The sequence below is a fragment of the Dipodomys ordii genome, unplaced genomic scaffold (genome assembly GCF_000151885.1).
Source record: "Dipodomys ordii isolate 6190 unplaced genomic scaffold, Dord_2.0 Scaffold81, whole genome shotgun sequence".
Classification (NCBI taxonomy): Eukaryota; Metazoa; Chordata; class Mammalia; order Rodentia; family Heteromyidae; genus Dipodomys; species Dipodomys ordii.
In genome coordinates this window covers 1,429,119-1,449,245 of record NW_012267297.1, presented here as the reverse complement: position 1 = coordinate 1,449,245, position 20,127 = coordinate 1,429,119, and the positions used below count along the sequence as shown (strand labels likewise).

The 20,127-nt window shown below is 45.1% G+C and overlaps 1 protein-coding gene across 1 annotated transcript in view; it reads right to left on the bottom strand.

Annotated features, from left to right (window-relative positions):
- Positions 1 to 20,109, bottom strand: part of Atf7ip (activating transcription factor 7 interacting protein) — a 57,984-nt gene extending 37,875 nt beyond the window's left edge. The window contains exon 1 of the mRNA XM_013025115.1: positions 20,054 to 20,109. The gene's annotated coding sequence lies outside the window, so the exon portion shown is untranslated. The remainder of the gene's footprint in view (positions 1 to 20,053) is intronic.
- Between the last annotated feature and the right edge of the window lie 18 nt (positions 20,110 to 20,127).

The window sequence follows — 20,127 nt, the reverse complement described above, 5'->3', positions numbered from 1 at the left end:
GTGCTGTATGAGAGCTAGCTGGGGGAGAGGCAGGGTATTTAGCCTAGAACAAGGAAAAGTTTGGCTCTACACAGAGACAAAAGCATGGGGCAGGCAGAGGTGAATAGCCAAGACAAAGGCAACTTTGTCGGATTTGCCTTCTATCCCACAAAAAAAGAATTGCCTAATGCAATCACAGGTGATCCCAACTAGTTAACAAACAGTAGATTTTTGTGCACAGTGCAAGGTTAGAACTACTTATCCATGAGCGTCCCTTTTGTTGCAAACATTGTGTGACTCTACCCTGCTTGCTAAATACATCTGACCGCCTAAAAGGAACAGAAGAACTCAAAACTCACACTTATCATCCGGATTTTGGTTGTTTACACTCAGCTCCCCAAGTCCCACATGTCCCCTACCCCCACCATGTCTTCTGTAATTTCCTTGCATGCTTCCTTTGGGGCTTGTCTATACAGCACATTCCTGCGTCCTCCCCCCTCCCCTTCCCTTGCTATGACACGCCCCCCCCCAGCCTTCACCCAGCCAATAAATCACACTCTTCATCTAACAACTCCCTTCTTTTTCTGTAAAAAGATGTAAAAAACTCCATCAGCCTCAATTATCTTCCCAGGCCAAACCTTTTCCCAGGCAGTGTAATAGTTCAGGAGACATCTGAGAATCGTTGTCTTTCTCCCCAGCTGACTTCAAAATTCATCAAAATTGATTTGTCATCTTTTTGTCAATCACAGTGAAATTGTTTGCTAAGATAAAAAGACACACAAAAATATAATGTTCATCTACTGTATAGTGAAAAAATCACTAAAAATTATATTGTATGTATGTATACATGTATGTATTTGTGCAGACACAACATATTAAGTGTATGCATATACATGTGTGTATATCCACAGCCACATCACACATTAAAAGTATTTGTAACTACATATGTGTGCATGCACACCGACACACTGCAATGTTAAAAGTATATGCACCTGCACATGTGTATATGCACATACAGACACAGTACATATTAAGGCATGTGTATGCATAGTGTACACACAGAGACACACATATTGAAAGTGTGTACGCATGTGGCTATACACAGATACACTGCATGTTGAAGGATATGTTCATACACATATGTATATGTGCACACAGACACAGTACATGTTAAAAGCACGGGCCCCACGGTGTAAGGCCATGAGCTAGCGATAGCTTGACATCCAACACATGACTGTCCATGGCCGCTGCCCCCCACGTCTGAAGCCACAGTGAGTGACCGCTGCGGAGGACCCAGGGCTCCAGGCTGCAGGGGAGCCTATTGTTTCTCTGTAGAGAGCGGGCACAGGGGAGAGCCGCCTGCCTCCTCTCTTCCACCTTGCATGCTAACCCCACCTCTTTACCTCATCCTACACCTTGTCTCCAAGAGTCTACCCATCAGTGATTTAGGTCCTCTGGAAATCCTGATAAAAAGAGCACACGCATTTTTGCAGCTCTTTATCACATAAGCCTCCCTCTATCTCTACTATATAATGGCCAACATCTTTAATAGCTATTTGCATTGCAATAGGAGTTCTTTCTGTATACCTATCTCAGACATTCAAAATAACAAAAGGCTATGCATCCTCAGGAAACCTGAAGAAATAAAATATTAGATGCAATGGGATTTCTAGTTAATATTCATTAGTTTTAAACTCTTAAGTTCAGTTTGTTAAAATTGCGATACATTTAAATATGGGATGGATATGGGTGGAACCATGTTATATATGTATTATCTAATATGAATATTGACGTAACAATGTTCTATTTCTCTCTATAAATACATCTTATCTAATGTAAGCCTAGTCACTTGTGTAAGCAGGCTGATTTGTAATGGTAACTGAAAGTAGCAAATCTACACTAGAACTTCAGAGTTAAGTGAGGTTACAAACACCATCTCTGCATACACCAGTTGGTGTCAGTGTAGCTGAAAATACAGAAACAGACTAGAATTAAAAGATACCTGCAATTGATTTACATGTAATATGAGCAAATCATGTTCACAAGTAATAGTCACATATGAAGTCCCCTGCATTCCCATTTCCATGGGAGGACATTCTGAACACATGAAAAGGACATCTTTTTTTCAAAGACCAAATCCAAATATGGCACCCCCAAATCTCCCTGAACATTAACACTATTCATCCATCAATCCTGTCGTTGCCAGGAGTAGAAACCAACCAGCCAAGCTTCCTGATGCTGAGATAGAGCTGTAAGACCTGGGGCGGGGTGGGGGGTAGAGACCCCAAGAACAAGGACCTGAGTCTCCTTCTTACCTGTGGAGTGAGAAAAGGACTTCCTCTTCTGTCAACCACTGCTACTTAGTTCATTTGTGCAAACATTAGAGCTAATGCAGACTTCTGGGACAGCCTTCTGGAGTCTACCATTTCTTGTTTAATTCATATTCATGAAAAAGAACAAACTAGGAGCACCGTGGGTTGGCTACCCACTCAGATTGCTCGCGATGCTTCACATCTGTGGTGGAGTTTGTGCAGCAACTCCCATGAACCACAAAAGCCCCACGCGTCACCCGTGTATGCCAGGGAGGCGCGCGGGACACGTCAAGTGCATCTTCACAATGACTGTGTCAAGTGAAAATGCCTAGAATCGGAATCCCTGCCCGGCTTCCCACGCGGCCTGTCCACCCCTGGCTCTGCGGCCACGGCGTGCGGTGGGCCCCTCCCACGGCCGCCCAGTGCATCAATAGGCACCATCTGCCCCGGCGGAGCTGGAAGCTTCGCAGGCTAGCCGCTCCGCACACGTCCACTGGTGTGGTAGAGCTCTCCCCACTGTTATTCTAATGCGCCCACTCGGATGTGTCAGCCACTCCAGAGGCTGAATTCTTGCCCAGTCCACACGGAAAATCCACGACACGTTTTCCTGGCTGCCCTGGACCAGCCAGACAGCAGTCACAGCTAGCTGGCGCAGGGAGAGCCATTTACATAAAGCCGTCCTAGCTTTCCAGACCAGCGAGGAGAACCGGGGAATAAACCCTCCCCTCGCTCTCACTCTCGTTCCTGACAGGCAGCGACTGGTTCTAGAATCTACTAGCTATTTGCTAATACCATTCAAATCCAGGTGCTGGAGGGGGGAGGGGGGGAAGCCAACTTCTAATTCTTACATAACTGAAGCCCCATCCCCCGCCACGTGGACAAATTTAAATCCCTAAAGACTTCTTTTCCACAAGGCCTTCGTTTTATGGTGACAGATGAATAGAAGTACCTAAAACGCAATGCCTTCTGGTTTTAACTACCATCAAAACTGTCCTCATTCCAATCAAGTATTTTTCAAATTCTAGTAAGGAATCAATTAAGTAGCACATGTCGTGCAATAGATTTGCTACCGGAAGCACACGGACCACTATCATGAGGGCTGAAAAGCCGACTGGCTCGCTGAATTAGTGCTCTGAACACGTGCTCCGTGCGAAGACACACACACACACACACACACACACACACACACACACACACACCAGGTCACAAACGTTCTCTTGAAAACGCTGTCAATAGCACATCACTTTTACTGGGCCGATCTGAATTGTAAATAACACGTACTGTCCATCTCACTCTTCCCACATACATATGTTTCCTTTCACCCTCCAGTAAGAAAAAAGGTCATTTAGTATCACATCTGAAAGGATACTACAAAGTATTAAGATGCCAATAAAACGGTTAAGCCAAAATGCCTTCTTTATTGTTTAAGCTTATTTTTAGCTTAGAAAACCTTCCTCAGGTTGCGATGTCGCTCGATGGCAAAGCGCCTGCCGGGCAACTGCCATGTCTTGGGTTTGACCCCCAGTGCCAAAAAGAGACAACAAAAACTCTTCAGATACCCATATTACATAGTAAAGGAAAGAAGGCTCTAAACCCATGAGGAATAATGAAGTCAAAGGATGGGGTATCAGCGTCAAACAGATGTGTGACCTGTAGGGAACCATAAACGTACTAGATAAAGGCTGACGTGAAATGATAGGTTTCTCCATCTCTGTCAGGTCTGGGAGGACAAGCAGCCAAGGAAGTGACAGAGACAGAAGCAAGCCAGTGGGACATCACGGGCCAGGGGAGGGTGAAGCTCACACCACACACTAATCGGAAAATCTCAGAGTTGGAAAAAAGACCTTGGAAGTTATCTACATAGTGCATTCCTTCCCAGTGTTCCTTGTCTAGGTATTTCCTGTCTTTCTTTTCCTACTTGTACATGAATCCAATCTTGAATAATAATAGTACATGAAAAATCAAAGGACTTCAACTATAGCTCCACAGAAAATACAAGTACTACATTTTTTTTTTTGGTCGGTCGTGGGGCTTGACCTCTGGGCCTGGGCGCTGTCCCTGCACTCTTCAGCTCAAGGTGAGCACTCTACCGCTTGAGCCACAGTGCCACTTCCAGTTTTCTGGTGGTTTATTGGAGGTAAGAGTCTCATGGACTTTCCTGCCCGGGCTGGCTTTGAACCGTGATCTTCAGATCTCAGCCTCCTGAGCAGCTAGGATTACAGGCATGAGCCATCAGCACCTGGCTACAAGTACTACTTTTTAAGTCAAGTAAGCGGATCACAGAACAGCATGTGAATTAGTCAAAAGCTAAAAATCTCTAGAACCTAGCTGAGTGTGTGTGTGTGGGGGGGGGGGGGTCATGCCTGTTATACTAGTTCCTGAGAAGCCAAGAACCAGAGATGGCAGGCACATCAATGCTAGTATGGGCAGAGAAGTCCTAAGGCTTCATCTCCAAAACCAATAAGCAAAAAGTGTGGCTGGAGGCATGGTTAAAGTGGTAGAGCACCAGCAGTGCAAGCAATCTAAGAAAGCCCAATCCAGCTCAAAGGCCAGTACTGCCCCCAAAACAGACAGACATCTGGATTACCAAGGGCCCAAAATGGGAGGTATTCCCAACTCACTGCTTCAAACTGCAGCAAAAGAGTGGGCTTCTTCTTATTCATACAGATGTTTTTATAAAACACAATGAAAATTAATGACCTGAAGAGTGTCAAGAGAAGGGTAAGTATAATGAGCCTCACTTATTTTTATTACTTGATTCAACTGACATAAATGAGCTCCCAGATTGAAGGCTTGCACACAAGGGAGGCCTCGGACAGAGCTCTGCTCCAAGCAGTGCCCGGTGCTGAGCGGAAGGCCCCAGCCCGCCAGCCCGCACCGCCTCGCCCTGCACACGGCTGAGCGCCACTTCCCCCGGCAGGCCCAGTCTCCCCACGCTCCCTCCACAGGAGGGCAGGGCCTTACACGGGGAGGCGTCACAGGAGTGGCTGCCAGGAGCCAGTCCGCAGCGCACACTGGACGGCCCATCAATTCCCACTCCAACTGGATTTTGACAAGCTGCCTGGGCTGCTCATGCGATCTTCCTGCCTCTGCCTTGGGAGCAGCTGGAGTGAGCGGTGACTCTCGCATCCAGCTCCCATAGCTCCCACTCAGCGGACAGGAATGGCACCAAGAGATTCCTCAGTCACCCAGCCATGTGATCCCAGCAATGGCCCCTCATCTTCGGCCGCGAGGGCGCGGTGGAGAGGCTTTCCTAGCAGGCGGACCTGGCTGCCATCAGAAGGGACACGGGAACACACGCTGCAAACCATGAGGCGCTTGAGCGGGAGGGACACAAGCAAGACTTCTTCCTCTAGGACTGGGGAGTAGCAAAACCCCGGGCGGGGCAGAAGAGGGGGGAGACACCCAGTGTTCCAAGCCCTCTTACTCAACCCCTTCCATGGAGCTACACAGACCACAGCAGGGACCCAGCCCCTGGAAAATGTGGATTCAGACACAAAGGAGATCAAGGTGATAAACTAGCATATTCCATGTGCTATCTGTGGTCCTCACACATGGCCAACATGGCGGATACTGATCAATAAATGGGGACCTAAGAATTTTCAACCACAGTAAGTTTACAATGGCTTTTCTTTTCTTTGTTGTTGTTGGTCAGGCCTGACCGCTGCCCCTGAGCTCTTCAGCTCAAGGCTGGGGCTCTACCACTTGAGCCACAGCTCCACTTCTGGTTTTCTGGTGGTTCATTGGAGATCAGAGTCTCATGGCCTTTCCTGGCTGGGCTGGCTTTGAGCTGAGATCCTCAGATCTCAGCCTCTTCTGAGTAGCTAGGATGACAGGCGGGAGCCACTGGCGCTGGGCTTTTGATAGGTTTCTAATGAGCCTGTCTTTCACCTCGTTTTAGTCAGGCACAGCGCTGTGCTGGTGGCGCTGACCCTGTCCACCAGCCCCACTGCAACGGGGGACGTGGCACTGGGACATGTTCAGACACAGAGCACACAGGGGTGCCTCCCTGCTGATCTCGGCCCGAGCAAAGCTGAGGGAGGCAGGGAGAACGGGGGTTTGAGGCCAGCCTGTGCTACGTAGCTAGGCTCTGAGGGGAGTGGGGACAGCAGGGGAAGAATCAGAACAAAATGGAAGGTAGTCAAGGGTGCCATGTCCTCTGAAGACCGAAGTGTAAGTTCGCCCGCTAGTCTCCTCTCCAGATCAAGTAGGCGGGATCCCATTGTGGCTCACTTCTGAGCTACGAGCTGTTCTGGTTATGGCCGCCTGAGGTCCCCTAAGCAAGTAGCATAGGGACTCCTCGGAACCGTCTGTGGGGTCAGCACGTAAGGCGGGCGGCGAAGGGGCCAAAGGCCGGCGAGGGCAGGTGGAGACGCGCGCTGAAGGCAGCACCTGCTCGGCACGTGCGTGCTCACTCTCAGGTGCAGGCCTCGCACTCCCATCGAGTGTGTCCTGTGGAGGTTTTTACCCTCAGCGTGTTAAGTGATTCAAGGTGGTCTCACTGTGATGTCTGCGTGCGTGCAAGGGGCCCTCAGGAAGATCACCCCTACAACCCACTTCAACAGGCCAGCTTTCTCTCTCCACCCCCCCCCACTTCCACCTGCCCCCAACAAGCCTCCAGCCATCACGCCAAGGCAGATGCACCACGCGTGTGAGACACGAGAGCACGTGTGGAAGACACACCCGGAGGAGGTGCCAGCCGCCTCCCGTGTAGCTCCAATCTCTGGGAACCCAGAAACTTCTAGACGTGGCACCTGGTGACCCAATTAGCTTCCTCTAGGCCCCACCTCCTACCACGCTGCACACCCAGCCTCCTGAAGGAATGGTTCACGCCGTCACACACAGAACACCCGACAAGTTTAGAGGGTGAACAAGAGAAATGGAAGCGTGGCTAAAGGATACACACGTGGGGCGGCCAGCGAAAAGACTCCACTGCAGAGACTGAGCGAGCTCAGAGAAATCCTTCTCCTCACGGTACAGTTAGAAGAAGACTCGGTATTAGCACCGAAGCACTCCCCTACCCCTCCAATTCTGTAATGACAACATCCTGAACTTCGGACACAGAGGAGGAACACGAACATGGGACGTTATTAAACAGCTCCATTCGCGTGAGCGCTGCTTGCTTCTGACACTCCAATCTATTCAAACGCGGCCAAGCATACAACATTTGAGCAGCAAGGAACGGAAGCGCTCGGGTAGACTGGAACGCCAGAATGTCCCACATTTGTGGACTATCTTCCAAAGCTGTTCAGAAACGTGACGCCAACGGATTCTCGGCTTTTCCATTTCACAGGTGAGGAAACAAGAACCAGAAAATGGAATGAGCGGCTCCGTGCTGGGTTCCTTCCCCTCCTCAACTCCCACGTGGACCCATCTACAAGCGACACTGCGCATCCTCACCGACACTCTCACACCACACTCGGTTTAATCGCGAACCTCAAGTCAGCACGGAAAACCGGCACTAACCCCAAAGTACAAAATTAAAAATTAAAAGCAAAATCTCAGAGAGGCCTCATTTAGGCTAACACTGCAAAAATGCAATGAAAGAATTCTACATGTTACCCTCAGGATCTATGAAGTTTTAGCGTCCCCATGTCCACGTGACAATCAAGTTTGGAAGTAAATACTGCTGGCAGCAGTCAGAGGGCAGAAACGTGGACTGCTAAATTTCCCATGATCCTCCTCTCAATGCTAACATCAAGTGCTCAGTGATTTTATCTAATGCGCTTTTCTTTCCTTTTCTTTTTTTGTCAGTTGTGGGGCTTCAACTCTGGGCCTGGGTGCCATCCCTGAGCTCTTCAATTCAAGGAGAGCGCTCTACCACTTGAGCCACAGCGCCGCTTCTGGTCTTCTGAGCAGTTTATTAGAGATAAGAGTCTCACAGACTTTCCTGCCTGGGCTGGCTCTGAACCATGATCCTCAGCTCTCAGGCTCCTGAGTAGCTAGGATTACAGGCCTGAGCCACAGGCTCCAGGCTTTTTAATCTGCTTTTCTTAAGCATTAAGAAAATATTAAAACAGGTTGTGGGCTTGCACTGTGTGTGTGTGTGTGTGATTACATATAAATCCCTCCCCACCCTCCATGCAGGCAGAAGAGGTAAGACAATGAGTGATTGCGGTTACAACACATTCAATTTTCTGTCATTCCTCCTCCCGAGCATGACCTATGACCTCACTGGAGGAACTAACACACTCAATCACGCACACTGTCAATTGATTTTTTTTTCTTTTTCTCCCTTAGGGGCAAAGTCATAAAACTGAATGATTTATATAAATTAATGTCCAAATTATTGTGAGAATCCATTAATACATTACGTTAGGAAAAAATAATTGTTGTATTAGAAAAATGTAAAGAATACATAAAGGCAGCTGCCTGTCAAGTAGTATGAAATCTTCTGCTCCACTTGCATGAAAACCAAAAAAGATACAGATACAGTCAATAGGATCCCATAGTGCCTTAGAGGCTATCTGTCTACTAATAAGTGAACTGGATCTGGACATTAATAAGGTTTTAATCATCCTATGTAATCTTATTTCATAGTTATGCTCAACACAACAGCTTAATTGTCTCATTTAGTTACATATATCTATGGCAAGTGTTATAAACATACAACATAAAATAAATATACATCAATAACCTGTCACATGTACCCTTTTATATGTTAGGGTACTCCACAAAAATTTAATATATAAGAACTTGTTTTTTAGGTTGTTCTGGTCATAAGTTTAGAACTTGCTGTTCTATGGCTAATTAGTTGGGGATATATTCCTATCTCCAACTAAAGATAGAAGATAAAAATAGAAGAGTGTATTGCACCATTTAGAAAATAATTTAACAAGCATTGCAGTGTGAGCCCTGCTTAAAGTATGAGTGTTCTGCTGCTATCTCAGGTGCTACGTGAGAAAGAATGAAGTTCATTCTCTCACCTTTCTGGGTAAAGATCAAATTACAGTATCTCAATAAATGATTCTACTTCAGAACAACGCTACGAAGCATTTTTGAAAATTATGCAAATTTACACAACCACTGAGTTGCTTACTTCTAAATATACATAATTAATATCACCTAAGTAAAACAACTAAGTATGTCTCCAGTTCTATGGGCCTGTAGAGCATTAGAAATACAGTAAAAAGGTATTTCAGGCCTAGATTTGAACTTATTTCTAAATATTTATTTGAATGCCAATTTAGGCAAAAGGTAATCTGAAGAAAAAAATAAAGCACTATTAAAAATGTAAGAGTAGTATACAATGAAGAAGCAACACAAGGAGATAGAACTGGAGACAGTAATGCACGGATACACACAAACAAGACACACACATACACACACCACACACACAACAGTATTCTCAAAAATCTCTGCAACCTTGATTTATATAGAAAATCACCATTGTTCTTAGAAAGCTTCCAAACAATGCCTTGCCAAAAAAGCAGAAAAATCATCTTTGTATAAAAATGTTTATTTATAGGTTATTTTACTTTAAAAAAATCTATTCAGCCAATATACTGTTTCAGTTTCTATAAATAATTAACAAACTAAAATACCCAACTCAAAGTAGTAGTAAGCTAATTAGGGCCACAAGACATTACTGGCGTGACCCAATCCATGTTCTGCCAATGACAGAACCTAAGATGGTGAGAAAGCACAGGAATTTGACCTTTGACCTTGCCACCCCAGTCATCCTGGCTCCCAGGTTCTAGCAACCGGTCCCACATCTCATCCCAAGTTCACCTTCCGAAAGAGGCACAGTGACAAGCAGATGTGTGTGCTGCCAGCCGTAATTGGCTCTTACCTCTGGTCCCCGTGCATGTGACTCGGTCCTCACTGGCACGCCTAAGCAGCTCCAAAGGTTGGGCGAGCAGCCATTTTGGGCCAGCTGCACAAAAGTGTCATTAAGATGGCTGCAGTGTGCAGTCCAGAACGCCCAGGGAAGCCTCAGCCCCTCCCACCGCGTCAGCCTGCAGGAAACTAACACAGATGACAGCTAATGCATATACTGCAACAAACAATGCAGCTGCTCAGGACATAGAAAAAGCACAAGGCAGCTAGCCAGTTTTGCAACAAAATGCCTTTGAATCCGGACTTGCACTTCAGACGGAAGCACATCCAGATCCCAAACCACTTGAAATCCATGCCACATATTAGCAGTAACAGAGATAGAGCCAAATCACACAGCGCAAACATCAGGGAATTCGCCTGAAAGAAAGCCTCCATTGCAGTCCAGAAAAAAAGAAGTCAAGCCTGCTGAGGCCTTTTTTCTTTCTTTCCTCTTCCTTTTTTTTTTTTTTTTGAACTTTTTGGACTACATTTTTATCATGGAAAGAGTCTCAGTTTGATTATTTCTGGAAAATTAAATGACTTTAAATCCTGACAATCATTTGATCAAGTTCATTACAAATTACAGAAAGCTAATTAGACCCCCCCAAATTTATGTGCTCAAATCTAACAGAATAATTAAAGTTTATAATCAAATCTTTGGAATTTTGACAATCATCTCTTGAGATCTAAGATGGCAGCAAAGCTTATTTTGATGAGCTACTCAGAAAGACACCAAATGTCTTCTCTTTGGTAGGCCAATGTCACAAAAACAATCCCCAAGAGGTTGAGTGGCAGTAGGGCCAATTTCCTTTTCTGCCCTCCACAGGCCACGCTCCCCACGTCAGTACCAGGGAACAGCAAATAGGGGAGGAAAGCCATCTCAAGGAGAATGGGCAAGCCAGTGGGAAGGAGTCCCCTAACAAGACAACTGAGGCTGGCCACAACATTGCTAGGCAGCAACACAGCCTCCAGGCAGGGCCAAGGCACCCACGGGTGCCGCCTGCCTGCAGGTCCCACTGGCCAGGGGACTTGCTGGCCAGTACCTGCTCTCTTCCCAGGCCTACTTCCCTAAAACCTGGCGGTGCTGGGTTGCCTCTTCCCGCCATTAAGTGTAGGTATTTACTACAAGTAGTCGCAGCATGGAAGGGCTGAAGGAATACAGCTCAAAGGAGAGCCACACTGTGAGAAGATACATCATTCCAACGCAGTGTTGGAACACAGGGGGCTTGGTTATGTCATTCGGTTGCATGCGCTTGAATTTCTCCAGAGTAACACCATTTTTGATCACGCATATTTAGAAGGTTCTCACGGGGAAAGGAGATGAGAGGGGAGACTAACGGAAGGGGAGACTGATGAAGAACCACTGGCCACGTGGATGGTACGTGAAGTTGTAGCCCTGGTACTTGGAAGTTCAGAATCTAAAAAGTAAACAAATACCTAAAAAGGTCTCCACTCATTTGACATAGACAAGTGCTATGGGAGGAAAAAAATGGTAACTCATCCAACTCCAACGATATTGATGCTGTGGGAAAGACTGATCGCGACTGGTATTACTGCAGCCCCGGGAACCCAATGTTTAATTGGGGAAGGGGTGGTGCAAATACCTGGTGAATCAGCTTTACACACCACCTCAATTCTCACCAACCTGTGGTTGGTGGTAGAAAGGACTTTGAGCCTAAGTCCTCCACCTCTAACCTTCACCGAATCCCCAAGATACCCACATTCCCTTGCTAAGTTCTACTCGGCATTCAACCTGCGCAGTCCCCGCCCTGCATCTGCCAAGCAGGGCTTGCTGCTGTCCAGATCTCTGGTACAAACCTCCATTGCAACTCCCCAAGTTATTCTTGACCCTCTTATATAAGCAAGCACATGGGGACACACATCACATCTTTGCTTTCCATTTCAGCTCCATTTGCTATTTATAATGTGAAACTTGTGCTATACAGAGGATACACTAAAATTAATTCCCAGTGTGTTGTTTCAATCACACACACACACAAAAAAAATCTTAGGAAATTCTTAGCCTTTTTTAAGGCCCTTTATTTTTAGGATCTATGCTCTGTTGCTGTCTGTGGGTTTGAACTCAAGTCCTCACAGTAGCTTGGCTGGCACTCTACCACCAGAGCCATGCTTCCAGCCCTGCTTTTTGTTAATCACCTTTGAGCTGGAGGCTCATGGACTCTGCGGCCTGGACTCTTTCAAACTGCGAATCTCAGCCTTTAGTCGCTAGGACCACAGGGGAGCAAACAGCTCCCGGCTTCGAATTTACTTTTTAGGAAGAAAAAGTTAAATTAAGTTTCAGTCTTGCCCTAAAACCCTACGTTTTTCAGGACCTAATTAGATCTAATAAGATCTAATATGGGAAAAACACCTCTGTAGAACCCTGAAAAGCTTTTCGTGGTTGTACAGGATCTACAGAACAGTGTACACAGAATAGTGATCTGCAGTCTACAGAAAACTAAGAACAGTACTTTGTAAATTACTTTTCAGTTCTAGTAACATTTCCAAGTAGAAAACAGCTCAGTTATTTATACAAAGTCAAAGACTATCTTACAAGGAACTTCTGATAGGATCATTTTCAACCAGTTCATTTGTTTGTAAGAACATACATATTTGCAAATATTTTCTAGTGTTCCAAAAATATTTCCATGGCTATATCATGTTTAATCTCTTCCTAATTAAAAGTATGTTTCATGATTTTATTTTTCATGTCACTCTTACAATGGCTATACAAAGGAAAGAGTTTAACAGTATCTAATTTGGGGGGGGAGCGTTGGTCATGAATCTTGAACTCTGGGCCTGGGCACTGTACCCCATCTCTTCAGTTCAAGGCTGGCACTCTACCACCACTGTGCCACTTCTGGTTTTCTAGTGGTTCATTGGAGATAAGAGTCTCACGGACTTTCCTGCCTGAGCTGGCCTCAAACCTCGATCCTCAGATCTCAGCCTCCTGAGTAGCTAGGATGACAGGCGTGAGCCACCGGCGCCCAGCTTTACAGTATCTGATTTTTATGACTGGAGAATGTAGTCATGTGCCAGGACTTACACAAGTAGTAATGAGAAAAACAGAAAATGCTCTAAGACAATTAACTCTGGCAAACTATATTTTTAATATAATACAAAAATATTGAAAGTACATAATGTAAATATAAAATGTACTTACATAATATGTAAAGAAATTGAGTATGCAAATTACTGACAATGCCAAAGAAGCTAAAGAAAAAGTTTCACTGTACTTGATTTAAAAAAAAAACACACTTCATTTACTTAGGTAGGACCCTGAATTACACAAGTTATTCTTATCAGCAATGTCCACAGTAAAAAGAGGAAGGGAAATACAGTGATAAGGTGGGAATGGAAACACTCCTCTCCCCCCACATCTCAGTGCACTCCCCTCAGTGAAGGCGTTTTTTGCTTACTTGTTTGGGGAGGGGTAAGGATCAAACTCACGGCTGTACAATATGTTAGGCCAGTACTCTCTCACTGGAGAAAAGCACACTACAACAGGTAGAAAGAGCTGGAAAGCTAGGAAATAAGCAGGGCCACTGGTGCTGATTTGGCCATCTCCAGATGACTCTATTCCACAGAGGTAACAAATGCATTTATATTACAAAACCAAAACACCAAAAGCTAGCTCCTAAGCTGCTCACTGTAAGGACTGACATCCCCCAAGGGGCAGCCCAGCTTCCAGACACGAAAGCGCATGCACTTGCACACGCGCAGCCCATCACATTCACATGCAGCAGCACAACTGCAGGGAAATACATCTGAGGCCCCTGGGTCCCCCACTCTTTCATGTCCTTGCTAGCACAAGTACAGGTGATAGTATGCTGCCACCTGGCCCTGAGGATTACACTGGACAAAAACTCAAAGGAGCCGGGAGCCGGTGCCTGTCATCCTAGCTACTCAGGAGGCTGAGATCTGAGGATCACGTTCAAAGCCAGCCCAGGCAGGAAACTCCATGAGACTCTGATCTCCAACAACCACCAGGAAACCGCAAGTGGCACTGTGGTTCAAGTGGTACAGTGCTCATCTTGAGCTGAAGAGCTGAGGGACAATGCCCAGGTGCAGAGTTCAAGCCCCATGACCAGAAGGGGAAAAAATACCTCAAAGGAAAAACTGTACGAAGACCCCCAGTTTGAGACACCCAAGGCTCAATGATGCCAGTTCTGGGCCAGCTTGGCTGCACAGACTCTATCTCAAATGGAAAACAACCAAAAACAAAAACAACCAAAAAACAACAACCAAAAACAAGTCAGGCTTGCCAGCTTCTCAGAAGGCTGAGATCTTAAGAGTCAGGGTTTGAAGGCAGCCTGGAAAGAAAAATCCAAGAGAATAACTCAATTGCAAGAAGTCACAAGTGGAGGTAAGACTGGCTGAAGAGCAACAGCCTTGAGTGAAAAAGCACAGGAGAGCTCAGGGCCTAAGGGCAGGCCCAGCAGCCACACAGAAAGTAAATAAATAAACAGTCAAGCAAGCAGCTGGAATGACAGAATGGCAATGGAAAGACATAGCTGATGAGATAATTAAAGAAAACTTAGGATCTGGGAATGTAGCTCAGAACTTCCTTAATATGTAAAGTGCTGGGTAAGGAAGAAAAAGGAATTCCTGAAACTGAAGAGCACAAGCTACTAGACCAAAAGAACCCAATGAATGCTGACAAACAGGAATAAACAGATCCAAAGCAAGGCATGCTGCAATGAGTTTCAGAACACTGGACATTAATAACAGATCCCACAACTGTCTGCAGAGGGCGAGAAGCCAGAAATACTCACGACTGCACGTTTGTCACTAGTACTAACAGAAACAAGAAAAGAGTGAAGCAGAACCCTTAAAATTCTCAAGAAAAATGATGTCAAGTTAGAGTTCTATACCCAGCCAAACTATCGACCAAGCATAAAAATATGAAATTTACTCAGACATAGATCATACATAAACACACATGCACGATATGTATGTGTATGTGTGTGTGTGTGTGTATGCGTGTGTGTGTACACCTCGCATACCCTTTCTAGAAATGCAGCCCCCTCCCCTCAGGTACAAAGAAGGAATTTGGAAGACAAGGGTCCTTGAAGAGAGAAGAGGAGAGGGGAGGAAAGAGAGGAAGGAAAGGAGGGAAGGGAAGGGGAGAGGAAGAGAGCAAAGCTTGGGGCTGGTGAGTTAAGTCTAAGGAGCAGAGAACACCCCTGGGGCAAGGAGACAACAGAAATAAGATCCTGTGTTACCCTATCTCAGGGGGAAAATGTGTCTTATAAATAAATAAAGATCAAAACTCCCACCTCCAGAAAAAGGCCTGGGCTTTGTCCTGCAGGAAAATAAACCAATACATAAACCTACACCAAAGCATTATTGAAAATCCTATTCCAAACTCCTGGACGTGGCATCGGCGCAAAGCTGGCCAAGAAATAACATCTGCTACAAAGGATCTAGTTCTCAAAATAAAAGACTTCATTCCTCACTGAGGAAATGGAACAAACTTTAATGTGGTAAAAGAAAACATTTGCTTTTTCACCATGAAGAGGTTCACTATAAACCTACCCACCTGAATAATCTTTTTTTCCCAGTAAATATTCACTTAGCTTTCTAATATTTCTATTAACATGAAATAGAAACGCACACTCGTGACACATTGCAAGTCAACTATTTCTGGAAACGCTTTACTACAGAATAGCATTATCATGTTGATTTTCTAAATTACTGTGTGTAAATGTGTTCTGGAGCTTGAACTCAGGGCCTAGACACTGTCCCTAGGCTTTTGTGTTCTAAAATTCATCATTTGAGCCACAATTCCACTTCAGGCTTTTCAGCAGTGAACTAGAGATAGGAGCCTCATGGGTTTTCCTGCCCAGGCTGGCTCTAAACTGGGATTCTGATTTCGGCCTCCTGAGCAGCTAGGATTACAGTTGGGAGCCACCAGCCTCTGACTCTAAATTACTTTTTAAATACACTTAAATTATATAGCTCTAGAGCCTGGTGGAGTGATTTTGTAGCACATTCAAGGCCTTGGGTTAGAATTCACACATGGGAAGCAAAGTGGGAAGAAGAGAAGAGGGGAGGAGAAAGAGGAAAGGAATTGGGAAAGGGAATGAGAAGGAGAGAGCAAGGAACAAGAAGTAAGGAAAAGATGGGGAAGAGGGAGGGGCAAAAAGAGGAAGAAGGGCAGGAAAGAGGATGGGAAGACAAAGGAGGGGAGGGGTGAAGAGCAGGAAGAGGGAGTGAGGCAGGAAGGGAAACAGTGGGGAAAGGGAGGAGGAAGGGAGAGAGAAAAAAGTTATACCTCTGCTTCCTAGATTTCTTCTTTTCATCCCTCCATTAATTTTCAAGTTTAACTAGTCCAACAGAAATGACGCTGTGGCAATAACTTGATACTTTTCACTATGGAAAATTCAAAAAGTTGCAACTGAAATACATTATTATTCATACATAATTGCTAAATTTCATTATTATAAAATATTATTGGAATATTAAATTACAATATATTAAGAGTGAAGAATGAATTTACTATAAAACTATTATAAAATATTAGTTATTAAGTTAGATGAAAAAATACAGTAATTTAATACTATAAATTAAGGTTGTCATTACCTTCGTGTTGCCATACTGTATAAGCAGATTAAAAGCAAAAAAAACACTACAATTTTTCTAAAAGAATATTGTAAAAAGAAAAAGCATAAATGCATTCTTGCTCACTATCAACATCTGAAAACAGCAGAACACATCTTTTTGGGAAGTCATAGTTACCAAAAAATGTCATCAGCAGCTCTAAACACAATGCCTTCTGGGAGTCTACAGGAATGTACCATATTCATAATTTTTTTTCAAAAGTATAAAGATAAAAGTTCACAACAACTTAGATTTACTGTAACTCTACACAAAATTAATTTGCTTTAAAAAACTTAAACCAAATGAATCTATAGTTGATCTGCCAAAATAGAAATGTCTTAACGAGAAGGCAAAGGCCACTGCATTCACATGGTATGCAGCACTACAAACCTACATTTATGAAGCTGGCCTACAACAAACAGAACTGAAATGCCGTGGCAAGGTCCTGAAGCAGAGGATGTTCACTTGCTGAGATTTTGCACTGCATACTTTGTTGAGAAGCTACTAACACTGGAACAGAAAACCCTGCAGCTCTTCACACCTATCTACAGAACCTCTAGAGGCCACCAGGCAGCGGTGGCTCACACACTGGCACCAAAAACCAATTCGTAATTAAGTAAGAGTTAAAAACAAATAATCAAAAGGGAATATGCTTGTGGTCCTGGGCTTGGTTCTCAGCAACACACAGAAAAAAGCAAAATTATGGTCTTGATTTTTAAAAATTAATTATTAATAAGCACATTATGAAAAATGTAAAGTCACCAAAATCACTAGAGTATTTGGAGTGGTTATTTTCAAGTGTTGCTAATATTCAACGTTTTCCAAATGTTTTTTCTTTCATGCTTCTTTGAAATATTTAAATATAGTTTCATATATCCAAATAACTTAAGAGGAAAAAATGAAATTGTAATGGTTTGTGGCTTAATCATTCAAATCTCAACAAAATTTTATATATAAAATTACAAAACTCCAAAGATTTTTAAGAAACGTAACTATATTTAAGTAACTCCAGTAACCTATATTTATACTAGCTGCATGTGTTATTTTGTAGTACCATGAGCTAGGGAAGGACACGGTACAAGTGGCAGGGGGCCCAAACTTGTGTGCCTGAGCTCAATCCTCAGGACTCTCAGTTTAAAATTAAACTAGTACTATCACTGCCCAGTGCTGGTGGCTCACGCCTGTCCTGCCAGCCACTCAGGAGGCTGAGATCTAAGAATCACAGTTCAAAACCAGCCCAACAGAAAAGGTCCAAGAAATTCTTATCTTCAACTCACCGCCACAAAGCTGATAGTCGAGCTGTGGCTCAAACTGGAGAATCAATGCTAGCTATGTGCACAAAAAGCTCAGAGACAGTGCTCAGGTCCTGAGTTCAAGCCCCAAGACTGGCCAAAAGAAAAAAAGTTGTATTACCATAATCATCACACTAAAGTTTCAGAATATGCATTAAGAACAAATCACTGGTGTTCAATGCAGTGCGCTTAAATTTACGTTTGCCTTCACGAAAACGATGACAGAGTTCATTGTCCTATCCGGATTTACACCATAAACTATGTCCTTCAAGTACATCTTATGACTGTCATTATCAACACAAGATGAAATCATCAATACACTGGAGGCAAAGCACAAACTGTATAGACAGAAATGAAAGTAACAGCTTGAAACCAGAGGCATAAAGTGTCACCACAACCCAACAGCCTTCGATCTGTGGAGCTGACATTGCTGGCGTGACGTCAGCTCAGGGTGTGACTCTGGAGGATGACTCCAGAGAAAGACTCCCGTCACTCCCTCCTTTGTGTCCTCGGCCCTGACACAGAACTACAGAACTACTTTCTCACACATCAGGTAAATGTTGACTTAATGGTGTTTGTTTTACACACTAAACATAGTCCTAAACTGACCAAAGTTCTAAGGGAATCTGCACAATCGGAGAAATTACATCAAACTGTACAAATGACATTACATAAACTCTTACATAACTTCCAGGTATGTTACATAATATTTAAATATAGTAATATTCACATTTCACATCAAAACAACCAATTCTACTGACACTCAGCTTATGAAACTAAAACCAGGTGCAAAAATCTAACACAATCGTAACACGCGCACGCACGTGCACAAACGCACACACATACATAGATCAGTGTTTATATAAAAACAAATGTTTTTACTGCCGGTTCACTCAATTTCTTCGCACTGCCCCATTGTAATGAGAAACTTCGTAAAACTCATCCTTAGGAAAATTTAGCATGTTACACATGCACTGGGGCTCACATCTGGGTAATCTGAGCTGCAAAGGAGGCTGGGATAAGAGGATCACGGTTCGAAGCCGGCCTGGGCAGGAAAGTCCGGAAGTGGAGCTAGGACTCCAGGGGCGGTAGAGCTGCCGGTCTGTGTGGGTGGGAGAGGCTGAGGGAGGGGCAGTGCTCGGGCCCTGAGTTCGAGCCCGAGAACCGGCACCAGAGTAATGCTAGCAATAACAACACAATCAATGGCCGGGTAAATATCACGGCTTACGCATCTTGGCAAACGCAATGTGAAGACTCGTCTACTTTTAAAACAGCAACCCCAGCGGGGAGCGCTGCAGGCGGTCGCGACGGGACTGGTAGAAACGGGGTTAAACATGCACTGACCAAGAAAAAAAAAAAGCCCAAGTGCAGAACTGCACTTCCCGTGGGAAGGCCGCTAGGGGCCGACCTTTAACCCCCCCCCACCGTCGACCTACACTTGACCCGGAATACAAATGCAACCCAGAACCGCGGGGGAGGGGAGCCTCATTATTAACATTTCTATCATCATCGTCATTATTTATTGTTACACAGAATAAAGTGGACAGGCTCCGGGGGAGGAAGGCCGGGACCCGGGGTCGAGGGTGAGAGCACGGCACGCTAAGAACGTCTCCCAGGCCAAACTTTACCAGGAACCATTAAAAAAAGACATCAATAATTAACTAATGAAAAGAACGAGGGAAATGCACATCTAGAACCCAAATGGCGCCCCACCAGAACATCCGGTCTGGTGAAGAGGGAGGGGGAGGGGGAAAAGCGAGAGATGAATATTGCGCGTGCGCAGCCCCCGCCCCCGCCAGCTGCACCGCACGGGTCACGTGCTCCCATGCAGCGCCGCCCCCGCGCAGGCGCACTCGCGGCCGCCCCCCCACCACCACCGCCCCCACACCACACACACACACTCCCTCCCGCCTCCGTCTCTGCGCAGGCGCAGACGCGACTCAGTCCCGCCGCCGCCATAATGCAGTCTCCCACTTTTCGCCGAAACACAAAATCCAGTCCCTTCACCCAAAACGTGCTTCACGACAAGGCCCCGGGAGTCGCGGATACCTGTGGGGATGGGGTGGCGGGAGAGGAGGGGGGAGGAACCCCAGCGTTCCTTTCCACTCGGCCGTCCCCACCAC